General features: G+C 38.1%; 1 protein-coding gene and 1 long non-coding RNA gene across 3 annotated transcripts in view; one reads left to right on the top strand and one right to left on the bottom strand.

Moving 5' to 3' along the window:
* mib1 (MIB E3 ubiquitin protein ligase 1) overlaps positions 1-25,020 on the top strand; it is a 240,612-nt gene that overhangs the window by 143,238 nt on the left and 72,354 nt on the right. The gene's annotated exons all lie outside the window — the stretch shown is intronic.
* LOC138755327 (uncharacterized) lies at positions 1,943-18,832 on the bottom strand. Its single transcript, XR_011352198.1, has 2 exons — positions 18,547-18,832; positions 1,943-3,872 (listed from the first exon to the last, which is right to left on the bottom strand). It is a non-coding gene; the product is annotated as an uncharacterized lncRNA (long non-coding RNA).

The following is a 25,020-nucleotide window of genomic DNA, read 5'->3' as shown; positions in this document are numbered from 1 at the left end:
GCGCCAGTATACCTTCACTCGCCTCCCTCAGGGTTATGTACACTCTCCCACTATTTGCCACAGCCTAATTGCCCGTGACCTGGAGACGGTGCCAGTATCGCCTTCCCTCTCGATTCACCATTATATTGATGATGTGATGATCCAAGGGGCCACAGAAGAGATGGTACAGGAATGTTTGGAGAGTGTCCAACATACCCTGATGCAAAGAGGGTGGTCCATTAACCCCGCCAAGGTACAGGGCCCGTCCCAGACAGTTATTTTCCTTGGAATTCAGTGGCATGCTGGAGAACAAGTGATTCCCGATAAAGTTTGCAATAAAATCGCAGACTTGGCCTCTCCTACTAACAAACAAGAGACCCAGCGTTTCCTGGGGTTATTGGGATACTGGCGACGCCATATTCCACACTTAGCATTGCTTTTACGAACAAAATGAGAGGTATAAGTTTACCCAAGACATTTATATTGGTGCAGAAAGACGGGTACATCATGTCTTGGATTCAGTGTTACTGTCTGCAACCTATATAATGCTGTTATTTGTGTTCTAACAACATTGGTCATGGAAGGAATTTAGTTCAACATTTTTGTCTTACTCTACTTAGCTTTTGAATAATAAACTTTCAATCAAAATAAAATATGAACAATTTTGCAATAGTCTCCGCTCCAATGGATGTTGAGGATGGAGCGGAGACAACGCTGGTGGTTAGAAATGTACAGAACAGAAGGAAATCACTTAGCCCATTACATTGATGCCAGTGAAAACTTTATCTTATTCCTAATTCCTTCGCTTGATGCATAGCCTTGTAGATTATCATCACTCAAGGATCATGCAGGTACTTTTTAAGTCTTTTCAGGCACACTTAATCTGTGGGGTGGGTGGGGCAGGAGCGGCTAAGAAACATCATTATTAGTCTAATTAGGATCATGAACATCACATCAAATATTGTTTCTTTGATTTCATGTGTTATGCCTTGTACGACATCAGTGTATTCTGTTGATATTTCTGATTGTCTCTTTTGTTCATGTCAGCCTTGTCTGAGTCAAAAGGGATGTTGGGCATCAAACATTGGACAAATAAAAGTTGAGAAAAGTTCAGACCTCTATGTTTGCTAGGGCTGTGGGAGTTTGATTTGCAAGTGGTAGAAGTTACTATTATGAATATAGGTTCCTTGTCAAATGGAAAAGGTTATTCTGCTTGCCTGTGAACCTAAGCCTGGGCTTTCTGGTTTTCCTTGGTAACTGAATGAGACTTGAAGTGTCTTTGCTAGAATGAGGAATTGGTGACGAGATTTTCACAGTTGTCAATGGGAATATTGATTTTGTTGTGACCTTGCTTGATCCTGTCAATGTGTCAAGTCCTTCTCTGTGCCACAAATTTAATTCTCATACTGGATTGTTCCCTTTGTTCATGAATGACCTATTTTAGCAGGATCTTATAGATCTCACTACATTAAAGGCTTTCTGTAAGTTTATCAACACCACATAAACTAGTTCCTTTTGTTTACAGCTTGTTTTTCTTGCACATACATTGTGAAAAACATGTGGATCCAGAAGTCGAAGTTGCTCTCTGAGAATGAATATATAATCAAGGATCGCATTTCCTTGCACACTTTTTCAGAGTAGTTGTTAAATTTAGGTATTAACCATAATTGACATTCAAGAAAACAAGAGATGTATGATCGACACTTTTCAAACAACTTCAGCAAAAGATACTATTTGATCTTAATTCTATATGCAAATTGCATTGTTTACTGTCAATGGAACCAAGATGAATTTCAAAAAAACTGAACAAATTATTTATCATGTGTTTTTTTTATATCCCTTGAGGTGTGGGAAGTATTTTTATGCACATTTTATTTTAGGAGTTCTTCTTTACATTGAACAACATTAAACTTCACCTGCAATTTGGTTTTGATGTTGATTTTGCAATATATAAATTCTGCTGTTCCTAGTTCAAGTTCAAATTTATTGCCAGAGTACACACATGACATACATATAACCCTGAGATTCTTTTTTCTGTGGGCCAGACAAGATTTCTACTGCAGAAAATTACTCAATAAAAGTTGCAAATATATAAAAAAAGAGAATTGTAAACAAAGAAAGAAATGTAAACAAACTGTGCAAATTCAGACCCAAAAATCAATATTTAGTAATAAATTATGTGCAAAGTAGAAGTCCTTAAATAAGTCTCTGATTGAGTCTGTTATTTTAAAGTCTGATGGTGGAGGGGTAGCAACTTTTGCTGAACCTGGTGGTGCGAGTCTTGTGGCACCTAGAGCTCTTTCCTGTTGGCAACAGCAAAATAGAGCACGTTCTGGATAGTGTGGATCCTTGATGATTTGCTGCTCTCTGATGACAGCGTTACATGTAAGGTTTTTTTTGAAGGTGGGAAGAGTTTTGTCTTTATACTTGGCAGAGCCCACTACTTTTTCCAGGGTTTTCTACTCCGAGGTATTGGTACTCCCAGGCTGTGATGCAGCGAGTCATCACGGTTTCCACGACGCATCTGTAGAAATTTGTCAAAATTTCCAATGTCATACCAAACCTTGGCAAACTCCTGAGGAAGTGGAGGCACTGATGAGCTTTCTTCAAGATGACATTAGTATGTTTGGTCTGAGATAGTGACCCCCCCCCCCCCCAGGAATTCATATTTGTTCGCTCATTACACCTTGGATCCCCTAATGATAAGTGGATGATAGACCTCTGGTTTTCTCTTCCTAAAGTCTACAATCAGCTCCTTAGTTTTGATGACATTGAGTTGTGTTAATACACCATTCAGTCAAGTTTTCAATCTCCCTTCTGGATGCTGACATATTTCCCCTTTTAATAAAGCCCACTCCTGCAGTATCGTCAACAAATTTGTAAATGGTGTTGACGTTGTACCAAGTCAGACAGTTGTAGGTGTAAAACAAGTAGAGTACAGGGCTAAGTACACATCTCTGAGGAGCTCTGATGCTGATGGAGATTGTGGAGGAGATATTCTTGCCACTCTGCACTGATTGGGGCCTGGAGGTGAGGAAATTCAGGATTCAGTTGCATCTCGGGTCTTGCAGTTTATTGAGCAGTTTTGAAGGGATGATAGTGTTGAATGTCGAACTTTAGTAAATAATGAGCATCCTGGTGTAACCATCTTTTCTGTCCTGGTGTTCTGAGGTGTTGTGTAGAGCCTATGAGATGGCATCTGTTGTAGTAGACCTGCTGCTGTAGGAGGCAGATTGAAATTGATCCATGTGGTTACTCAGAAAGGAGCTGATGTGCTTCAACACTATTCTCTCAGAACACTTCATCACTGTGGATGTGCATGCTATTGGTCAGAAATCATTCAGCTCAGTTACCACATTCTTCTTGGTTACCGGTATGAATGAAGCCTGATTGAAACAGGAGGGTAGCATGCCTTGCTGGAGCGAGATGTTGAAGGTATTCATGAAAACATTGGCCATTTGATCAACACAGGTTTTCAGTACTCAGCAGTATTTTTTTGTCCAGACTGAATGCTTTCCTTTGATTCACTCTCCTGTGGGCAGCCCATGCGTCATCTTACTCTACTGAAAGTAGAAGATGATTGGGACATAGGGGTGCCCAGTGGTTCTCCCTTCCTTGTTCTGGTAGTCAAATTGGGTGCAGAAGGCATTGAGCTCATCTGGAAGTGAAGCTTCGGTGTCTCCTCTTATAATGGATTTGGTTTTTCAGCAGGTTATGTCATTTAGGCTCTGCCACAGCTGTTGGGTATCTTTTGTTGTTTCCATTCATGTCCGGAATCTCCACTTTGCCTGGGGATGGCTTTTCATTGGTTGTACCTGCTCTTTGTGTGGTCTTCTGGATCTTTGTGATTTGGCTCTCCGCTATTTCTGGATTTCATTGTTCATCCAGGGCTTCTGGTTGGGAAAAATCCTGAATTAGTTGATGGGGAACAGTCTATAATGGCCCTGATATAATCATTCAGATCCTGAGATGAGTTCTCACAATCCCCTGACTCGAGGCAGTCCTGACCACCCTGGAGGCCCTATTTTTAGATTCTCTCTACGCAGCCAGAAAGAGCACCGCCACCTCCTTAAATTTAACCAGGGTGCATTTGCTTTCCAAATTTGGATCACAAATTAGAAGCTATAGTAATCTAGATTATTCTGAATGACTCACATTTGAATTTTGGATTGTCTTTTATATAGGCCTCCATCAATTGCCTTCAGTGAATCTTAACGGTTAACTTGGGATATTTTTACCTGATATGTAAGAGATTGTCCCAAGTAGGATTTTCACTTTCTGAACAAATCTTGAATGCTGCTAATTGTTAATTTGTGATTGAAAAAGGTTGTTATTTTGACTGTATTCACTTCGGCACCTTTGAGCCCCCCACACTACTTTTTCCACCGTTTTTTTTAAATATCATTGATACTGTCATTGCATCTAATCAACTTGATTTAGCATAAATTTACACATTTTTTTTCACTGCATATCTGATACCCTAATGTCCTTTGTTTGCTCCTATCCTGAATAATGAATGTGGCATACAACTTGTGTCATTTAGTAGCTGTAGCTGCATTGCAGATGTCTAGGGCTACTCCTGTGAAGGTGACAAGAGGATTTTCAAGGGTACTGCTGCAAAATTGTGTGCAGTTTTTTTTTAAAAAAAATCAACTTTGCTTATATCTTGGCTAGAAAATGTACATTTGAAGTCTCAGAGACTTACAATATTTTTAGTTTGCATGTAAATATGTATTTACAAGAGAGGATTATTAGCAAAATTGATCAAATGCTTTAAGATACAGCAATAAGACCAATTTAAAGTACTTTTATGCAGTATTATCTGAAGGTAAACTTGCAGATTAGGTCAGTGGTGAAAAAGGCAAGACTGATATTTATTTCAAGAGCAATGGAATATAAGAACAAGGATGTAATGTTGAAGCTTTATAAGGTACTGGTGAAGCCTCACATGCAGTATTGTGAGCAGCTTTGGGCTCTTCATTTAAGAAAGGATGTGCTGATAGAGAGATTTCAGATGGAGTTCATAAGGATAATTCTGAGAATGGAACAGTTATCACGAGGAATGTTGTAGGAATTTAGGAGAATGGGGTGGGGGGGGATCTCATTAAAACATTTACAATGTTAAAATGCATGGACAAAGTAGATGTAGAAAGGTTGTTTCCCAAGGTGGGAGAGTCTCAGATAAGAGGGCACAACTTCAGGATTGAAGGGTGTCTGCTTAGAACAGATATCCAGAAAAAAATATTTTGCCTGAGGGTGATGAATCTGTAGAATTTGTTGCCACAGGTGGTAGTGGAGGCCTTATCATTGGGTGTTTTTAAGGCAGAGATTGATAGGTTCTTGATTAGACAGGGCATCAAACTTATGGGAAGAAGGCCAGGCAATGAGGTTGAGTGGAAAAATAGATCAGCTCATGATTAAATGGTAGGGCAGTCGATAGACTGAATATACTATTTCTGCTCCTTTGTCTTTTGGCCTTATAATATGGTTCCTCATCTGGCCAAATCAAAGGTTATATTTTGACTAAAAATTTGTAGTCCACACTGAGTGCTGTATCATAATCACAAATACTTCAGTACAACCATTTTTCAACTTTTTTTGGCTGTGGTGCCCTTAAAATTCTGCTCAGTTTAAGGGACTCCTTCCTTGTGAAACAGTCAAGTTTCATTGGTTTTGTCCGTACTCTCCTACCGACTGTAAATAAAAATCTAGTGCTATGGCTCCTGAATTTGGAAGTGGGGGTCCATATGGCACCAGCTGAGAATGTCTGCTTTCGTATATATTAGAATATACATGTAAATCAAGTCATTGAGAATGTTTGCGTGAATCCAAATAGATTTTTGCAGCATTTGTATAATTGTGTTCATAAAGCAACACAATCATTGCATCTGTTTCCAAACTGAACATTTTTGAAGAACATGTATTGTACCAGTTATTTTGCCTTAATCCAACAATTGGGCTACTTCATTGATTTGTTTTGGCTTTCTTGCTTATTAGCCAAGTACTTTTTGCATTTTGGCTAGGCTATGATGTTCAGTGTCTCCCGACAGCACTTTATCAGTCCCCACACTGATCCCAATGCCTCACTCTCTCCCCATAGCCCTGTGCCAGGCCCCATACTGATCCTACTGCCCTTTTTTGACTTAGGATTTTTTTTTTTACTTATGATGGGAGTACTGGAATGTAACCCCATTGTAAGTTGAGGACGACCTGTATTCTAACACTTTGTTTTAAACTTCTCCAATTTGTTAAAATGTAATTTTAGTTTAATTTAACAAGTCCTTCCAGCCTGCGAGTTCACTCTGGCCAATTACACCCATGTGATCAGCTTATTCATTTCTACTGACAAAAAACATTGAATTGTTCATCTGAACAATTCATAATATGCCATTTCAGAACCTTAGATCAAGTCATTTTGTTCATTGTTAGAATACAATTCATTTATACAATGCAATTTCACTATTAATATACAAATATATGTAAATTGCAGTCGGAGAATAGCATTGGGTTATACCTTTTAAAAAAAAATGTCAGAATTGGATTTTTATATAAACATTAAGATTTGAAAAACAGTTTTTAATGTATTAGCTTACCATGATCCTCTGATTCCTAGACTGACAGTGTTAAATGTTCAGATGGTAAGTGAACACTTTTTTTCCCCACTCTTGTTGTGATCAATGCCCAGCTATAGCTGGTTGAAGGGGACCAAATCCATTGAAAAGTTGATTTGGTTCCATTTTACCAGCTTTAATAAAGCATTGGCTGTTGAAAAGTTGCCCAATAAACAGTAAAAATTCTTTTAAGACCTAGCATCTACATTTACCTTTTTCCCATGATGTCTTTCATTGTTTCTTCCCCTCCACCCTCCACCCCCCCATTACTGTGTTCAATAAGAATGCTAAATGGTGCCTCTGCTACAGATTTAATAATATATACTGTATTTAATTTTATAGTTTTCATGTGTTTTTAATGTCATTTCATTCTCAGTATTTTTGAACTTGATCATCTTTCTGATCCTTTTGGTGGAAAATGTGTAATGTATGGTGACATCAACTTGTATGGATTTTCTTTTAAAAACCTCAAAAAGCAAGATATAAAAATAAACGATCAGCAATTAAAGGAAATTTGAATATATTTGAAAAATATCTGGTTGGTGCTGGCATGGTGGAGGAAGATGAAGATCTAAATGTTTTGGGAAAGGGACACTTTAGCATTCAGCCAAAAACATTAGTTATGTAATGATTTTGTTTCTCTAAGCGTCCTTGGTCACATTCCAATGTCTGAAACAATACACTAAATCTTGTGCTTTGTTTACAGACATTGTAGCAATTTTCTTTTTTTTGTATATTTATTGTTTAAAATAAGACATACAATCAAATATAAAATACAAATATACATAATTACATAATTTTCTCCACTATAATTCCCTCCCCTCCCCCCACCCTCCTCCCTTCCCTCCACTCCCCCCCCATCTACCCCAAAAGAAAGAAAAAAGAAAAGGAGTTAAACACATATGACAATCAAACCATTGGCATGTTTGGTGCTCCTCCCATGGGGAAAAGAACTCTACTACATGTTTAAACCCATATATTTCATATTCGGGGCTCCACACCTTAACAAAAAAGGAATAATTATTATGTAAATTATAAGTAATCTTTTCCAGTGGGATACAGGATCTCATTTCCATGTGCCAACTTTGAATACTCAACTCAATTTCATTTTTCCAAGTAATAGCTAAACATTTTCTCACCACAGCCAATGCTAATCTTATGAACGCAATATGATTTTTTTCTAATTTTAATTCCAAAATCAGTTTTTTAATATATCCCAATAAAAATATTAAAGGATCAAATGAAAACTTAAATTTAAATAAACCTTCCAAAAATTCAATAATTGTACTCCAAAAAGGCTTCATTGTCTCACACAACCATACTGAATGTAAAAAAAGAACCAACTTGTTAACCATATCGAAAACACAAATCCGAATAAATAAATCCATATTTCTTTAACTTCTCAGGAATTAGATAAAGCTGATGTATAAAAATTATAATGGACTAATCTGTATCTTACATTCACTAATTTATCATACTATCCTCACATATAGTCATCCAGTCGTCCTGAGAAATTTTATAAATATCTGGTTTAAACATTTTATGTTGCAGTAAGGCATACATCTCTGAAATAAACCCTTTTTTACCTCCTTCAGTAAGAAGGCTTTCAAATTCAGTTCCACTAGGTAACCTTGGGGTACGTCCAAAATTATCTAACAACAGAGCCCGAATCTGATAGTAAGTAAACAATGTATTCGAAGAAATTCCATATTTTCCTTCAGTCTGTGAAATGAAATAAAATATCCAGCTTCATAGCAATCCTCCACCAATCTAATACCTCTCTGTTCCCAAAGTTCAAAAGCTGATTATTCATTGAAAGAGAAACTTTTTCTGAAACAGAGGTGATTTAGCCAAAATTTTACTTTCAGTCCCTATAGTATGGTTTTTCTTATACCATAGCTCCACTAAACGCTTCAACATAGGTAAATTGTAATTTTGAAAAAATGTTCATGAATCTGAGCCATTTCAATTTTAGCCATTACCGAAGATTGATAGACTTTAAACTTTCTATTAATAAATTTTAGTTGCGCCGCATCATAACAATTTTGAAAGTGAGGTAACTGCAATCCTCCTAAAGCATATTTCCAAGTCAATTTTTGTAACAACACCCTCGCCAATTTACCTTTCCATAGAAAAGTCCTCACTAACGCATTCAAATCTTTTAAAAAAAACTTTTTGGAATTTTACATGGAATCTATTGAAAAAGATACTGTATATGACGAAAGATATTAATTTTAATACAATTTACTCAACCTATCAAAGTTTTTGGCAAATCTTTCCACCGATTTAAGTCATGTTTAATTTTAGTCAGTAATGGCAAATAATTCAAATTATATAAATGATTCTAATTATCATCTGTGGTTATTCCCAGGTATTTAATTTTGTCAGACCACTTAAATTTCCCCCTTCAGGGAAACCTGCTTACAAGCTGAATAAGCTTATGATGGGAGTACTGGAACGTAACCCCATTGTAAGTTGAGGACGACCTGTATTCTAACACTTTGTTTTAAACTTCTCCAATTTGTTAAAATGTAATTTTAGTTTAATTTAACAAGTCCTTCCAGCCTGCGAGTTCACTCTGGCCAATTATACCCATGTGATCAGCTTATTCATTTTTACTGACAAAAAACATTGAATTGTTCATCTGGAGTTAACCTTATAATCTGATAATGTGCCATATTGCTCCAGTCGCATATGAAGATACCCCAATGATTTCATAGGTTGTGTTAAATATTTTAAAACATGGTCTGCAAATAGATTTATTTTATACTCATCTACATTCACCTTAAAACCTTTAATATTACCATCCTATCTAATAATTTGAGCCAATGGTTCAATAAACAATGCAAATAAAGCTGGTGACAAAGGACGCCCCTGTCTGGTCGATCTAGATAATGTAAACAAAGAAGATATTTGCCCATTTGTCACTACCCTACCTGATGGATTTTTATATAAAGCCTTCACCCCACTAATAAAAGGTAGCCCTAATTTAAATTTTTCCAGTACTTTAAATTTAAAAAAAAATTCCACTCCATCAAAATCCTTCTCAGCATCTAAAGCAACTATCATAGGTTGGTCGGGTTGCTCCCAAGAAACATTAATCAAAGAGATCAACTTTACAATATTATCCGCAGAATACCGATTCTTAATAAAACCAGCCTGATCTATGTGAATCAACGTATTACAGCAATTTTCCATTTGATGCGCTGCTGATATTTCTGGATATATATTCCTGTTTCACAATTTCATTAACTCCCCCTTCAGGGAAACTATTCATATTATGCATTTCTACATATATAGTCTTGTCTATCCTTGAATCACTTGAGCACTTGTGTAAACAATTCATTTGTTCAGAATGTTTCATTGGATGAAAAATTATATGTGATGTCTCATCCTTTGAAATAATCTGTTCTGCTCAATTTTGCTTTTGGGACATTTTCACTGCCATTTTCTTCAGGTGTTGTGTATTGGAGCAGCAGTGATAACATCAACTGTAAATTGTGCTAACAATAATAAATGAGGTACTGTGCTTGCGTGTCTGGTTCAAGAGCAGTATGCTTTTGTGCTCTATCAAGAGACAACTAGTAAGCCACCAGAACATGTCAGATGTCAGTCCTTGGAGTGCATTTTTCTTTTCAGCATTGTTCAAGATGCATTTACCTTCAGGAAGGTTTTCTCCCAGCTGATTGATAAGTCTGCATAGAGAATTACAGGATCCCGAAAGCATCTTGGTAGTGAAACTGAAGCTCACTAGCTGACACTCATAAACATTCAAAACTATCCTTGAAGTTTAAAAAATATATAAAAATTAATAACAAATATTTACATGGTAAAGTTAAATTGAAACTAACTTGTAAGCAAACATTTGCTACCTTTCATTTCATTGGGCTGCTTTACTTGTACAGAAAGTTGGTGTTGGTTGAGTAGGAAATGATGTTTTAAAATTTAGACATACAGCCTTTCCAGCCCACAAGCCAGTGCCACCCCAATTAATCTACAACCTCTGTACTTTTAGAAGGGTGGGAGGAAACTGGAGTACTTGGAGCAAACCCCATGCAGACACAGGAAGAAGTACGAACTCCTCGCAGACAATGCCAGTTCACTGCTGCACTAACCTTGCTGCCCAAAATGTTTGTAGCTGACCATCAACAGATATCTTTTAATTATCTGCACTGAGCCATTTGGTGAGTCAGATTCATTGGCACAGCTTTTGTATCGTTGGCACTTAACTGGAGCCTTTGGATTTGTCCGTTTTTAAGTTTTAATATTAAATAATATCAATATCTGCTTACTCTACAAGTTAGATGTCTGTAAATCTTAACATAATCAGCAAATGATCAAGCTTTGATATTGTACATTAGGATCCAGTCAAGTTGAAAGATGTGGCATTGATGATTACTTGATTGGAGGGATTTTCTTTTCCACCACAGTGCAACACTATCTTTGACCTTCTGTTTTGAAAATTTGTCGAATTGGAATGGAAGAGAAAAATTTTCAAAGCCACTTTTGACTTTGAGCACTAGAAGGGATTTTTGAGATTTTGAAAGTATTTTTCAATTAAAATGATTGCATGTGAACCAAAAATTAAGTCTCAATTTCTGGTGTATTTGTTACAAAAGAAAATTCAAAATTTTCAGAGATTGTAGGAACTGTTTTAAAATTTTCAGTTAAATATGGCCTGTCATTTAATTAAGAATAGATTTATTTCTAGTTATGTTCCCATTATAAGTGAGGCAAGTCATTGTAGTTACTGAAGCATCAAGCCAAATGATGGGTGCTAACATGGAATTTAAACAATAAATAACATAGCTTAAAATCATGTGCAATTGGTAACAGTTAACATATTTATTTTTTTTCTTTTTATTTAACACTTCACCGTGAACCACGTCAGTAACAATATATAAAGATGTTCAGTATTAATATGTGCACAGTGACATATTTATTTTTTCCTCCCCACCCCATAACATAAAGCAAGAAAAAGAGAAAAACAAATGAAACGAGAAAAGAAAGATTGTGTCGTCTGATATATTATAATTAATTCTTTTTAAAATTGTTTCTTATTCTTTACGCACTAACACGATTAAATAACAAAAATTATAAAAAGACTAAAGAGTTGTAGAAAAGAAAACAACAAACAATTCCCCCTTAATTAGTTGCCTTTGCTACCTGCTAAGTGACTGGCTTCTGCTGGATCTGAAAACTGTCTACTTTGTCTGCTGGGGATGAATATCTTCAAAACTGCAGGATGATCGTAATACAAAATTGTAACCTTTACTCCATAGTAAAGTTTTTGATAAGTTGAACTCCTTACGCTTCTTTAAAAGTTCGAAACTTCTTCTTTAAAAGTAGAAGAAATTGTATTCCAATGGTCTCTTGATTTCTTATACTCTTCTAACCGCCAGCTCTAGTATTTTCTCCCTTGCCGTGTATCGTAGTAGTTTTACCAGTATGGAACGTGGTTTCTGCTGTGGTGGCAGTTTTGGCGCCAACGCCCTATTGGCTCTTTCATTTTCTATCTCCTTTTGGAATTCTTCTACTCCTAAAATCTGCGGGATCCATCATTTTAAAATTCCTTTATTATCTTCACCTTTCAGGCCCACTATTTTTATATTTACATGTCTACTAAAATCTCTAAAATGTCTATTTTCTGAACCAATAAGTCATGTGACTTCTTAATTTCTTGTTTCTATCTTCCATTTTTCTCTTAATTCATTCACCTCCACTTCCATACCTGTCTTCCACTTTTTCACTACTCTTTTTTCATTTCTGTTGTTACATTCTCCATTGTTTGGATTTTTGCATCTGTATTCTTTCTAATAGCTTTAAACTCAAACATTATTGTTTCCATTAAAGTTTTTATTTATTAATCAAAATGCTCTTTATTCACCATCTGGATTTGTTTTTTAACCTTGCATTTTTTCCTACTGCTGGCGTCTGCTCTTGTTGGTGTCTTTTTTAGAATGCAAACTGCGCATGCACGACTTCTCGCACATGCGCTGGCATTTCTTTTTCTGGCTCCATGAACCAACGTTCAAACCTGCCTTGTGATACATTGTCCCCGAGCTGCCCGCATGCCAGCTTTGCAGCTTGTGCTGTCCTCTTCGAGAGAGCTCCCGGCTCATGGGTTCTGGTAAGGTCTTCTTTGTTGTCAGGCAATTTCTTTGTTTCTTCCTTGCTTGTCGTGGTAGGCTTTACTTTACTTGGAGCCACCTTCAGACTTTTCTTGTACTGTTAACCATATAACCACATAACCATTTATGGAGCGTAAACAGGCCATATTGGCCTTTTGAGTCCGCAGCGGTTCACTGATTTTGTGCGCCCTCTTCAGGCATTGGTCCCGATAGATCTTCATTCAATAACGATGGACGAATTCAATGCAGGTGGAATCAGTCGTAGAAATTCTCTGGCTTATCTTTGCTATATTTCTAGAAAAAAATGCTGGTTTGGATGGTCTCAATGGATTAAATATGGGAATACTAAAACTTGCACAGCATTGTTTATTTAACTACTTTTTTATGTTTTATTTCAAAGCTGCTTTTTTGTCACTTTTTTTAACTTTCTTTGTGGAGGGCTGGTTTTACCTGACCAGCCACTACTCCCATCACATGACTCCCTCAGTTAGCATATTTCTATACCTATTTACCCATTGTACATGTTATCTTTATAGGTTCTTGAGGAACATTGATGCCTTGTATTTATGTGGTCAGAAACATTTTCTCCAAATACTGTTAAGGTTTTTGGATGATCTGTGAAATATTGTGCTCTTGTTTCATGAGTTTTCGCATTCTCCCATCTGACTTTTTGAGATAAATTGGCCTGTTTGTCAAAATACTATAGTCCTTCTTGACCCATTCCTGCACCATTGTTATGTGGAAATAAATGAAAAACTTGGAGGAATATTTGCTGTGGATGTCTTATTGAAGGACAAGTCTTGAATGATTGTAGTTACACAAGAACAGTTGCTTGAAGGCTCTCTCACATTTGCTCTTTCCATGTAAATTCTTGCAAAATTTTTAAGAAACATGTGGTATTCTAAAATCAAATACAAACTGAGTTAACTGTGGTAGTTGGTGTTCAGAGAAGAAGAGAGCAATAGTGACAGAATGAATGCTCAAATTCAATTGACTGGAAGACACCCTGAAAAGTCTGTTTTGGTGGGTAGAAAGCACAGAAGACAACAGGTGCAAATAAACAGAACTTTTGGTAATTAAGCTTTATCACTGAAACATTCGGCAAGGATTAGATAAGCCATAGCTTTGCAAAATATGAAGAAGATCTGGGTCCACAGCAATTTGCCTATCGTCTCATTCGCTCCATGGCAGATGTTCTCAATCCAACTCTGGATCACCCTCAAAAACAGCAAATTCATACATACGGCTGCTCTTCATTGACTACAGCTCGGCCTTCAATACTATTATTCCCACAATGCTGGTCAAGAAGGTACAAACTCTAGGCCTTTGCAACTGGATCCTTGACTTTCTCATTGGAAGACACAGTCAGTATGAATTGGAAACAACGTCTCCTCCTCATCTCCCCAAAGATGTGTGCTTAGCCCACTGTTCTACTCATTTTACGCCCATGACTGTGTGGACAGGCACAATTTCAATGTGATCTACAAGTTTGCCAAAGACACCACAGTTGTTAGCAGAATCAAATTGGCAATGAGGAAGCGTACAGAAGGGAGATAGATCAGCTCATTAAATGGAATAACGACAACAACCTTGCACTCAAATCAACATCAGCAAAACCAAAGGATTGATTGTGGACTTCAGGAGGAAGTCAGGGGAACACAGTCCAGTCCTCATCGAGGGCTCAATAGTGGAGAGGGTCAAGAACTTCAAATTCCTGGGTGTCAACATCTCTGAGGATCTGTCCTGGAGCCTCCATGTTGATGCAATCACAAATAAGGTGCACCGGCAACTATACTGTGGTGTCTGTGAGGTATCTGAGGAGATTAGGTATGTCACTGAAGACTCTCATAAACTTCTACAAGTGTACCATGGAGAGCGTTCTGGCTGGATGCATGTCTGCCTGGTATGGAGGTGCCAACTCTCAGAACGAGAAAAACTCCAGAGAGTTGTTAACTCGGCATGCGACATCACAGGCACCAGACTTCACTCCATTGAGGACATCTACATGAGGTGTTCTCTTAAAAAACCAGCCTCTATCCTAAAGACCCCCACTACTCAGGCCATGCCCTCTTCACTCTGCTACCATCGGGGAAAAAGGTACAGAAGCCTAAAGACGAGCACTCAGCGGCACAAGGACAGCTTCTTCCCCATTGCGATCAGATTCCTGAATGATCAATAAACTATAGACCCTGCCGTACTTTTCATGCACTATTATTTTACTTTTTATAGTAATGTAAGATATGTATGTTTGCACAATGAGGCTGCCACAAAACACTCAATTTCATGACTTGTTCTTGACAATAAATTCTAATTCTGATTCCTATCCTGCTTACTGCAGAATGATATGGTTCTGTACAGTTTGAATAATGTTTGATTGAATCTTCTCTTACTTGACTGTTTTTTCATTTCAATACCATTCATATGCCTATTTCTTAGAAAATTTGGTGTTTGTTTATTTTATAGCCCTCTGTAGATAGAGATATATATATATCTATCTTTATATATATATATATATATCTATCTTTATATATTTATATATCTATCTTTATATATATATATATATAAAATGTTCAGCTGTAGGAAACAGGATTGAATAAATTGTATGATCAGAGGATTGGGGAGGGGATGACTGGTAGTAATTGTACTACGTATATATGATTAATTTGTGAGACTGAGACCCTTCACAATTTTCCAGAACAGGCAAGAGGCAAATAAGTTCTGTATTTGTAATTGTTGTAATATTGGAAACACAGCTGAAGGAATGTATTGTGGAATAATGAATCCCTCCAAATAAAATCTTCAACTTGTTGATTGGATGATTAGTTATCAATTTGTATTCAAATTTTCAGAAACTAAGGTTAATTTCCATGTAGAATATGATAAAAGAAGTTAATTTAAAATCTGAACATGTTGATGCAATATTTGGTCTTCAGAAATTGCACAAGTTTTGAATCAAATTATTTAAGAAAGTAGTATAGAATGTAAAATGTTAGTTTATCTCACCTATGCTTCCAATCTTAACTATTGAATCTTGTAAAAGATTTGATTTTGTTTCATGCGCAGGAGAATTTAGAAAGTGTGAAATGTTAAAATGTAATATTGCATGCTTGATGAAAATAGTGTGCGTTCGCATTTGATAACTTTAAACTAGTTATTTTAAAATGCAGGCAATTCAATTTTATGGCAATCTACCATGTGACTTTTAAAATTAGTCACAGTCATTGAAATTTTGTATACCCACAAATGCTTAATTGTCTTTGACAAACTGGCATATTCAGAGTAACCTGAGAAACTAATATTGTTATTGCTTTGTTATAAATTTAATCTCAAAATTATTTTGTTCACTGTGAATTATTAGCCACAGTCCCCATTTTTGCTTAGTATTATTTCAAATCGTATCTTTTGTGCGAAGCTAGTTGAATAAAGGACAGGATCCTTCGTTTGTCAAGCAAAATATTTAATTAGCTCAGAACACAATGTGTTTACACATTGAAATTTTTTTTGTGAATAATCAACATTGATCATTCTAATGGCTTTGATAGTACAACTTCTGCATTGCCATATTTCTTATTGTATTGAATATTTGTGAAATTCTGCAACAAAAATTGAATGATAAACTTCACTCAGAGGCCTCGAATTCCTGTTTTATTCAGTGGAAGCTGAATTGATTACACTGGTATTATTAATATTTTTAGTTTGATAAAACTTTCTGAAAATATTTCAAATTTAACATTTCTGTATCTTCAGTTATTTTGCATGATGTCAAAAAACTTAATTTCAGTTTGATAAGTTATAATTTAACTGCTCTTTAATTAGCTGTGCAGTTTGTAAAATTAAAAGTTCAAGTTACACACTCAAATACTTAGATATACGTTATCATGTTGGTTTATGTAATAAGCATTGTCAAGCAAAAGGTTTTTATTTCCAACCAAATTTGTTATCTGCAAAAGATGTGTCGTATTCAACAAGGAAGGCAAAATCATTGACCTATCTTAAATAGATGATACACGTCCAAGGGGTTTATTTGTTTTCCGTTGTATATTTTGATCCATATTTTGGGAGCTTGTGGTGGTCATGGTTGTTCATTGCCTACCAGAAATACATACTTCTTTACATTCCATAGTTGTTTTGGTTCATATGGGCATATAAAGAAGTATGTGTTCCAGGCAGGGAAAACATTTGCAGATCATCTATCTTGAGTATAGCTGCTTAAAAACTATGTATTTTGCTGCAAGATTCATCCGTGGCTGAAACATGTTTTCCTCTGTATTGCAAGGACAAAGAAATTGAACTTAACATGGTAGAAATATTACAGAAAATACCATCTTTCTTAAAGCAGTTTCATAAATTACTTGGAAGTCAGTCTTCCACCAACACAATCAAATGCTAGCAGTTGTACTTCACTTTCTGTTGCCTATTTATCTAAACTTTTCCATTTCCTGCAGAAATTGGATTGATCCTTTTCAACGTATTCAAAAGTTCCATTTGTAATCTATCTTGTGTTTGTGTGTACAAAGACTTTCATTTGGAGTTGTTATAAGGACCAGTGTTTGTTGGAATATTTGTATTTACGTGCACCATCTTAAGAATTTATTTCTCTTTGCTTTTGATTTTTTAAATTATATTTTAGCAGCTTGTCCATTTCTCCTTCTTGTCATGCTGACCCACTTAATTCAGTTTTGATGAATTTTTAAATTATATTTCAGAATAGAGCAATTATGTGTGGAATTTAAAGGACAAACAAAGTAAATGTTACGGGAAACAATGCTTATAGAACACTTATTGAACATTTTCTTTGTCCACTAACTTCCACAGCATGGAAGAGGCACAGATCTGTTCCATTCATTTCTCATCAAAAATGCCACAAGTAATTAGTGCCTTAGAAGAAGAAAAATGTTTGTTTCCAAATAATTATGCAATTTTTTTAATAGAAGCTGCATTACTAAAATTGATGGTCTGGTAGGCATTTGTGAGCAATGTAGTTGTTAAAAGTTCTTTGGGTATGGCACTGTATTCAGCTGTGGCATTTCCATAAATGTCTTGTATTCTTTCATTATTTGTATCATATTCAGACATTTCAATGGCTATTAAATCATGGGATAAGCATTATTATTAAATTCTTATCACAATATTTTTAAGAAAAGTAGCTGAACACATTTGAAATGCAGTTAGAAGAGAGGGACAAGCAAAAATACTGCAGCATTAAAAAAATAGGAAGGGTGCGTATTGAAAATAGGTTATTCTTACTGCAGCTGTAGTTTCATGCAGGCAAGCTCATAGTTTTGAAAACTAACTGTAACAAATTCTAAAGTCAAGCAGGAATCCATGGCCTTAACTATGATTTTGTTAAGATTAGAGCTGCTTTTGTCATTGGTATTTCTGTTTTAGAGAAAAGTTTCAAGATTAATCAAAATCTTAAACAAACAAAATTCTAACTTTAAATAACTATTTAACTTGGGTGGCATTTTGTGGGCAGGTGCTTGCAGCTGTCACTGATAGCAGTGCATTAACCATTTCAGCATATAATGCAAAATAAGTGTGTTAGGAACATGCAGTAATCTTCAATTAAAATAATGGCCATGAGAAAGAGCCGCAGTCATTCAGCCAAAACTATGTGTTGCAGTAGCTATATCATCTGTTTCTGCTGGGATAGTTACACAGATCATTTATGCACTGATTTTTTTTAAAAAAGACAGCATGATTCCATTATTACAGTTAATGGAAAATGTCTTAAATGGGCAGTTTGTACAAGCCTTTAAGCAGCTTCTGTTTTTAAAAAAAATATGAAACAAGCAGGCTGGCCTACATTAGTGGGAAACAAATACCTTTATGCTTGCCCTGCCAGAAGTTGAACACAGCAGGGTTGTTGCTCAGGTGATTAGCAGTAGCTGAGAAGCAGAAAGATATAGAGGGAGAGAGAAGGATGCTGAAAAAGATTCGGCACTTTAGGTGGAAAGATGGATCTTCACCCTGCTTCGACGCTGCACTGCGTCACTTCTCACTTCTTGCTTTACGTATAGACTGAACATCTGTTGGAGACAACTATGCTTCTTCAGAGGTCAGGTCTGCTACTGAGGTCAGGTTGTCCGCACACGAAAATCTGCTGGATACACGTTGCACTCAAAAGAAAAAAAAACTAAACTGCCGTAGCTTTATAGTCAGTTAAGTATTTGAAACATGCATTACCAGGCAACCAATCTTTCCAGTATCTCTCCCTCCCTGACCATATTTAGTCAACCACAGCAAAAAATAGCCTTTCAGCTGTTGATTGTCGATCCAAGAGCTGGGGAATTCTATCGTGCATTCAGCCTATTGATTGCTTCTCCTGCAGATCCCAGGCAAGGCTGTGCCATTTGGGTTCTATTTTTAGTTGACCAAATAAAGCAGTCTCTCATGTTTCTTCTAATATTTCATGGCTTTTAGGGGTTCCTGCACTGCACATGGTAGAGTCTGATGCAATCTGCACTATACTTAGAAGCACTGCAGAGAACCAAGGGAAAGTGGGAAGGAGAAAGATTGTGTAATTTGATCTCATTTGTAATACAATAAATTACTTGGGGGAAAATGTGAATAGTGTAGAGGTTTTCTTCTTTCTTCTCTTTTTCTTTGGCTTGGCTTCGCGGACGAAGATTTATGGAGGGGGTAAAATGTCCACGTCAGCTGCAGGCTCGTTGGTGGCTGACAAGTCCGATGCGGGACAGGCAGACACGGTTACAGCGGTTGCAGGGGAAAATTGGTGGGTTGGGGTTGGGTGTTGGGTTTTTCCTCCTTTGCCTTTTGTCAGTGAGGTGGGCTCTGCGGTCTTCTTCAAAGGAGGTTGCTGCCCGCCAAACTGTGAGGCGCCAAGATGCACGGTTTGAGGCGATATCAGCCCACTGGCGATGGTCAATGTGGCAGGCACCAAGAGATTTCTTTAGGCAGTCCTTGTACCTCTTCTTTGGTGCACCTCTGTCTCAGTGGCCAGTGGAGAGCTCGCCATATAACACAATCTTGGGAAGGCGATGGTCCTCCATTCTGGAGACGTGACCCACCCAGCGCAGCTGGATCTTCAGCAGCGTGGACTCGATGCTGTCGACCTCTGCCATCTCGAGTACTTCGACGTTAGGGATGAAGTCACTCCAATGAATGTTGAGGATGGAGCGGAGACAACGCTGGTGGAAGCGTTCTAGGAGCCGTAGGTGATGCCGGTAGAGGACCCATGATTCGGAGCCGAACAGGAGTGTGTGTATGACAACGGCTCTGTATACGCTTGGGGAAAAATGTGAATAGTGTAGAGGTATGATTTCAGGGATCATGTGTACTAATTTTCTTGCTATCATAAGTTTCCAAAAACTATTTTGCAGAAAATTTCACAGCTCTTAGGAGCAACTCTAAACATAAATCAACGTTCAATATTTTATTTTGAAACATGAATTTGCTAAACGAAATTAAACAATTAAGTTTGCAGATACTGGGGTCAAATGCAATGCACAAATTTGCTGGAGAAACTCAGCAAGTCTTGCAACATCGAGAGCAGCCATTCTCAACCATTTTTGGGACCTTAGGACTCAGCTCAGTTTATGGACCTCTTCCCAGTCATGTTTTGGTTTCTTCCTTACTTCTCTCCTCCCAACTACTTTAAAAAGTCCTTTGATTTAAATGCGCCCCACCCCAGGGGGCTGTTGGGCTGATCTATTCGGAAGTGAAGGGTAAACAACATTTTGGACCTGAGCTGTTTGTCAACATATAAACAAAGAACAGCCAAATACCTGAATAAAAAGCTGAGGAGTGGAGGAAGGAAGGGGTGGGGGGAGTAGCACAGGCTATTGGTAAGAGGTCATCGATGGATACCATTGAAAAAAATCCATCCATAACCTTGTGGCCACTGGAATCGCAGTGGACACAACGAAATAACCAAGCAAGGCATTTCTAGAGTGAACCAAACTGATTTACTCTTCATCATCCGCGCAGCCTTTTAAAAGCCAGAAACACGCACTTGACACACGCTGATGTCACATGGCTGGTTTGATGCCTCCTGGGAGTTGTAGTGCCACCACAATGCCATTACACCCCCCCCCACCCCCCCACACAACCCAGAGCTGGCAGAAAAGATTCTGTCTTTTAGGTTGTCGACCTCTGCGACGGACTGTTGGCTGCTGCAGTGGGGAAGACTTGTCCAAATGAGCTGGTTTAAGCCTGTCAATGGTGAAAGACTGTGACTTCCTTCGAAGGTCCAAAGTATAGGTTGACCTAGTTTGTCTGAATATCCAATAAGGTCCTTCAAAGTGGGACTGTAAAGGTTGACCAAGTGTTCCCCTTCGGACAGTTTTTGAGGTCTTCAGGCACAAAAGAAGAGTGTTCTCCATTTGACGATGGTGGTATAGGGATCAATTTTCCAACAGTCTCCCTTAGCCTGCTCAACAGTTCCTTAGGATCATCACTGGAGTTGGAATGGTAGGAGACAAACTCCCCTAGAACCACCAATTGTGCACTGTACACTAGTTCTGTAGATGAAGCTTGGAGGTCCTCCTTTGGAGTTGTTCTAATGCCCGATAATATCCAGGGCAGCACACCAACTCTGTTTGGCTGTCTAACCGAGCCATCAAGGCTGATTTGAAATGTTGATGAAATCTTTCCACTATTCCATTGGCCTCGGGATGATAGGCGTTCATATGATAAATTGTTGTACCGAGCAAGCAAGACAAGGCCGTCCACAGCGAGGAAGTAAATCGTGGTCCTCTATCCGAAATAACATGCGCTGATAAACCAAAACGAGACACCCAGGAATGCCCAAGCACAAATGTCTGCAGTAGCATCTACCATAGGCATGGCCTCAGGCCACCATGTAAACCTGTCTATAACTATAAAAAGATAAAGGTATCCTCTTGAAACAGGAAGCAGACCAATGATGTCCACGTGGGCATGAGCAAAATGCATAATAACTGCCAGGAAGGACTGCAATGGTGCCTTAGTATGCCGCTGAACTTTTGCTTTTTGCAGGTAATGCAGGACATCGCCATTTGTGTAAATGTCTTTTTTAAGACCGTGCCACATGAACCTATCCGAAACTATACAACCTGTCAATCTAATCGATAGATGTGAGAGGCCATGCACAGAGTTGAATGTTTTGTTTCCTTGATGCCATAACTACTGGGCATGGGTGTCCCATTGATATATCACAGAGTAGTTTGTCATTAACTCCAAACTGGACATCTTTCAATTGCAGGTTCGTGATTGCAGTTCGATAAGCTTTCTTCTCATGGTCATGTTCTTGAGCTGTGTTGTCAATACCTTGATCTACAGACGAAACCTCGAGTGGAGCAGAGCAGGAAAGTGGATCAGCTACTACATTGTCTTTTCTGGAAATATTAAGTATTTTTGTGGAGAATTCAGAAATGAATGATAATTGCCGTTGTTGTCAAGCTGACCAGGGCTCTGCAACCTTGGAAAATGCAAATGTTAAGGGCTTGTGGTCGGTGTACATAGTAAAATCTCCGGCCTCCAAAAAATAATGAAAGTGTTGAATGGACAAATAAATGGCCAAAAGCACTGTATTTCTTCTCTGTTTCATGAAGATGGCAGCTGAAGAATGCTAATGGTTTCCATTGGCTGTTGACCTTCTACGGCCATGCTGAAAGTGTGTAGAAAGGGTAGTGGCGGCATTTAAAACTGGGTAGCTAAGCATAATGGCATGAGTCAGCAAATGTTTGGTCTTCCAGAAGGCATTGTTTCCCTCTTCAGTCCAATGGATGGTTCTGGCATTTCTGGACAGTAAATCGAAAAGAGGCTTCATGATATGAGCTACTCCTGAAAGAAAATGACAGTAAAAATTTACCATTCTCAAGAATTCCTGCAGTCTTTTAACCATAGCACGTCTTCAGCACTTGGTAGTGGCCTCAACTTTGGATGGTGGCAGAGTCACGCCTTTCTGAGTAATCCTATGCACCAAGAAATCAATAATTTCTTGTCCAAAAACACATTTATCCAGATTGATGGTCAGTCCAAACTTTTGAAGCCGAATAAAAAATGTACGAATATGTTCCAAATGTTCTTCCTTAGTCCCACTTGCTACTAAAATGTCGTTGAGATAAATGAAGATGTTGGTCATACTACGTCCTAAAGCATCCATCACCCGTTGAAATGATTGAGCAGAATTCTTTAATCCGAATGGCATTCATAAAATTTCAAACATCCCAAACGGAGTAATTTTTGCTGTTTTTGGAATGTCTTCTGGCTCTGCTGGTATTTGGTGATGGCCACATACCAAGTCTATATTCAAGAAGATCTTCACTCCATGCAAATTAGCTGAGAAATCCTGAATATGAGGTATCTGATAACGATCTGGGATGGTGGCGTCGTTCAGCCGCCTGTAATCTCCACAAAGTCACCAACCTCCATTGTGTTTCAGGACCATATGTAATGGAGATGCCCAAGGGCTGTCGGACCTACAAATTATGCCTAGTTTCTTTATCTTGGCAAACTTTTCCTTAGCTAAGCGCAGCTTCTCTGGAGGTAAGCGGCATATTTTAGCGTGGATAGGAGGGCCCTTAGTACAAATGCTATAAGTAACACTGCTTTGCAGTGGAGGCAGAAAGTTGTAGAATAGTAATCTTAGGAAAATCTTCCAACAGCTTGTAGAATTCATCTACTGGTTTACTTAATGTTTGGAGGTGCAGAGCAGGGGTAGATGTGTCTGCCAGAGGAATAGTCAGAAAAGTAGTTCCATCTATTAGCTGATGCCCTTTAAGTCGACAAGGAATGAATGAGCCCGAAGAAAATCTGCATCAAGCAACGGTCAAGATACTGCTGCTAAAATAAATGGCCAAGTGTAGAGATGATTCTCGAACTTGACATTCATCTATCTTCCTGGTGTCAAAGGTCGGAATGTTGGAACTGTTAACTGCTTGTAGTTGCAGGTCCAGGGTAGGATGGCGTGTATCAAAACAGGTAGGTGGAAATACACTAACCTCTGAACCGTGTCCACCAGAAATTTTCACTGGGACGACTGGTCCTATACATACAATAGGTTTGCAGGTTTCTTGCCAACCGCTGCAGCCCTTACTTGCAGTTAGCCTGGGCATTTCCTGCAAATGGGCATGGTGGAAGGCATTTGCGGGCATTTACTCCTCAACGCCTGTGGTAATAACACCAAGACAAGGTGTCCACAGGCTGCTCACTTGTTTTGGGGCGTTGCCTGCTCCTATGGAGTAATGTGCTAAGAGCACTAGAGGGTGACATACGGTCAATATCAGAGTGTTTGTTTGTGCAGACTTGTCTTTCCTTGCTGTGCTTTTTAGCCAGCCATAGAATGTCTGCCTTTGCCGCCACAGGCCTTGGGTCTTCAAATGAACACTTGGATAACAGGAGCCTAATATTTGTCATTCACTATAAAAAGAGCTGGCCTTTTGCCAGCTGCCAGATCAGCATTTCATCCATTAGTTCTGAAGGGGCACGGTTTCCCAACGCATTGAATTGTAGTAGTTTGGCTGCCCTTTCCCTTTGGGACATACCATATACACATAATAAAAATGCTTTTAAAGCTTTATGCTTTCTGTAGGAAGTCGCTGACCCTCATGGCTTGGTCCATGGCACTGATAAGATGGTAATAATGAATGGTGTCCAATTCGACTTTGCGAAGGTGAAATTGCACTTCAGCCTGTTGGAACCACAGTTCAGGCTCAGCTGTCCAGAAAGGTGGTAGTTTCACAGCAACGGCTGCAGAGTCCACCTTTGTCCAAAAATACGTTTTTGGACTCGTTGAGGTCACCAATTGTGGCCAATGAAATCGCAGTGGACACAACGAAATAACCACACAATGCATTTCGAGAAAGAATCAAACTGATTTACTCTTCATCATCCGTGCAACCTTTTAATAGCTGGAATCGCGTGCTCGACACACACTGACGTCATCACGCGCTAACATCACATGACTGGTTCGATGCCTCCTTGGAGTTGTAGTGCAGTCATAGCGCCGCTACAACCTCTTACCTGTTGACCTGTGCTTGCCCCATCCCTATTTCACTCCTCTTTGCTTCATATAGTAGATGCTATGTGATCAGCTGAGTTTCTCTCGCACATTTGCTGAATAATTTTGGATCAGGTACTTTATCATTTACATTTTCTAGCAAATCCAATTGTCCTGATGATGTGCACAATATTTCAGTGGAGGAAAATATTACCAGGGCTGAATGTCAATTTTGCATCCTGAATGTTGATTCATCTGCTACTATTATATTGTGACCAGATGATGAGTTCGCATCCAGTGAATATATTTTACAACCCAAGTTAAGAGTGGATGTCAAGTGATCAATATGGCTGCT

The sequence above is a fragment of the Narcine bancroftii genome, chromosome 2 (assembly GCF_036971445.1).
Source record: "Narcine bancroftii isolate sNarBan1 chromosome 2, sNarBan1.hap1, whole genome shotgun sequence".
Classification (NCBI taxonomy): Eukaryota; Metazoa; Chordata; class Chondrichthyes; order Torpediniformes; family Narcinidae; genus Narcine; species Narcine bancroftii.
This window is presented reverse-complemented; position numbering and strand designations above follow the sequence as displayed.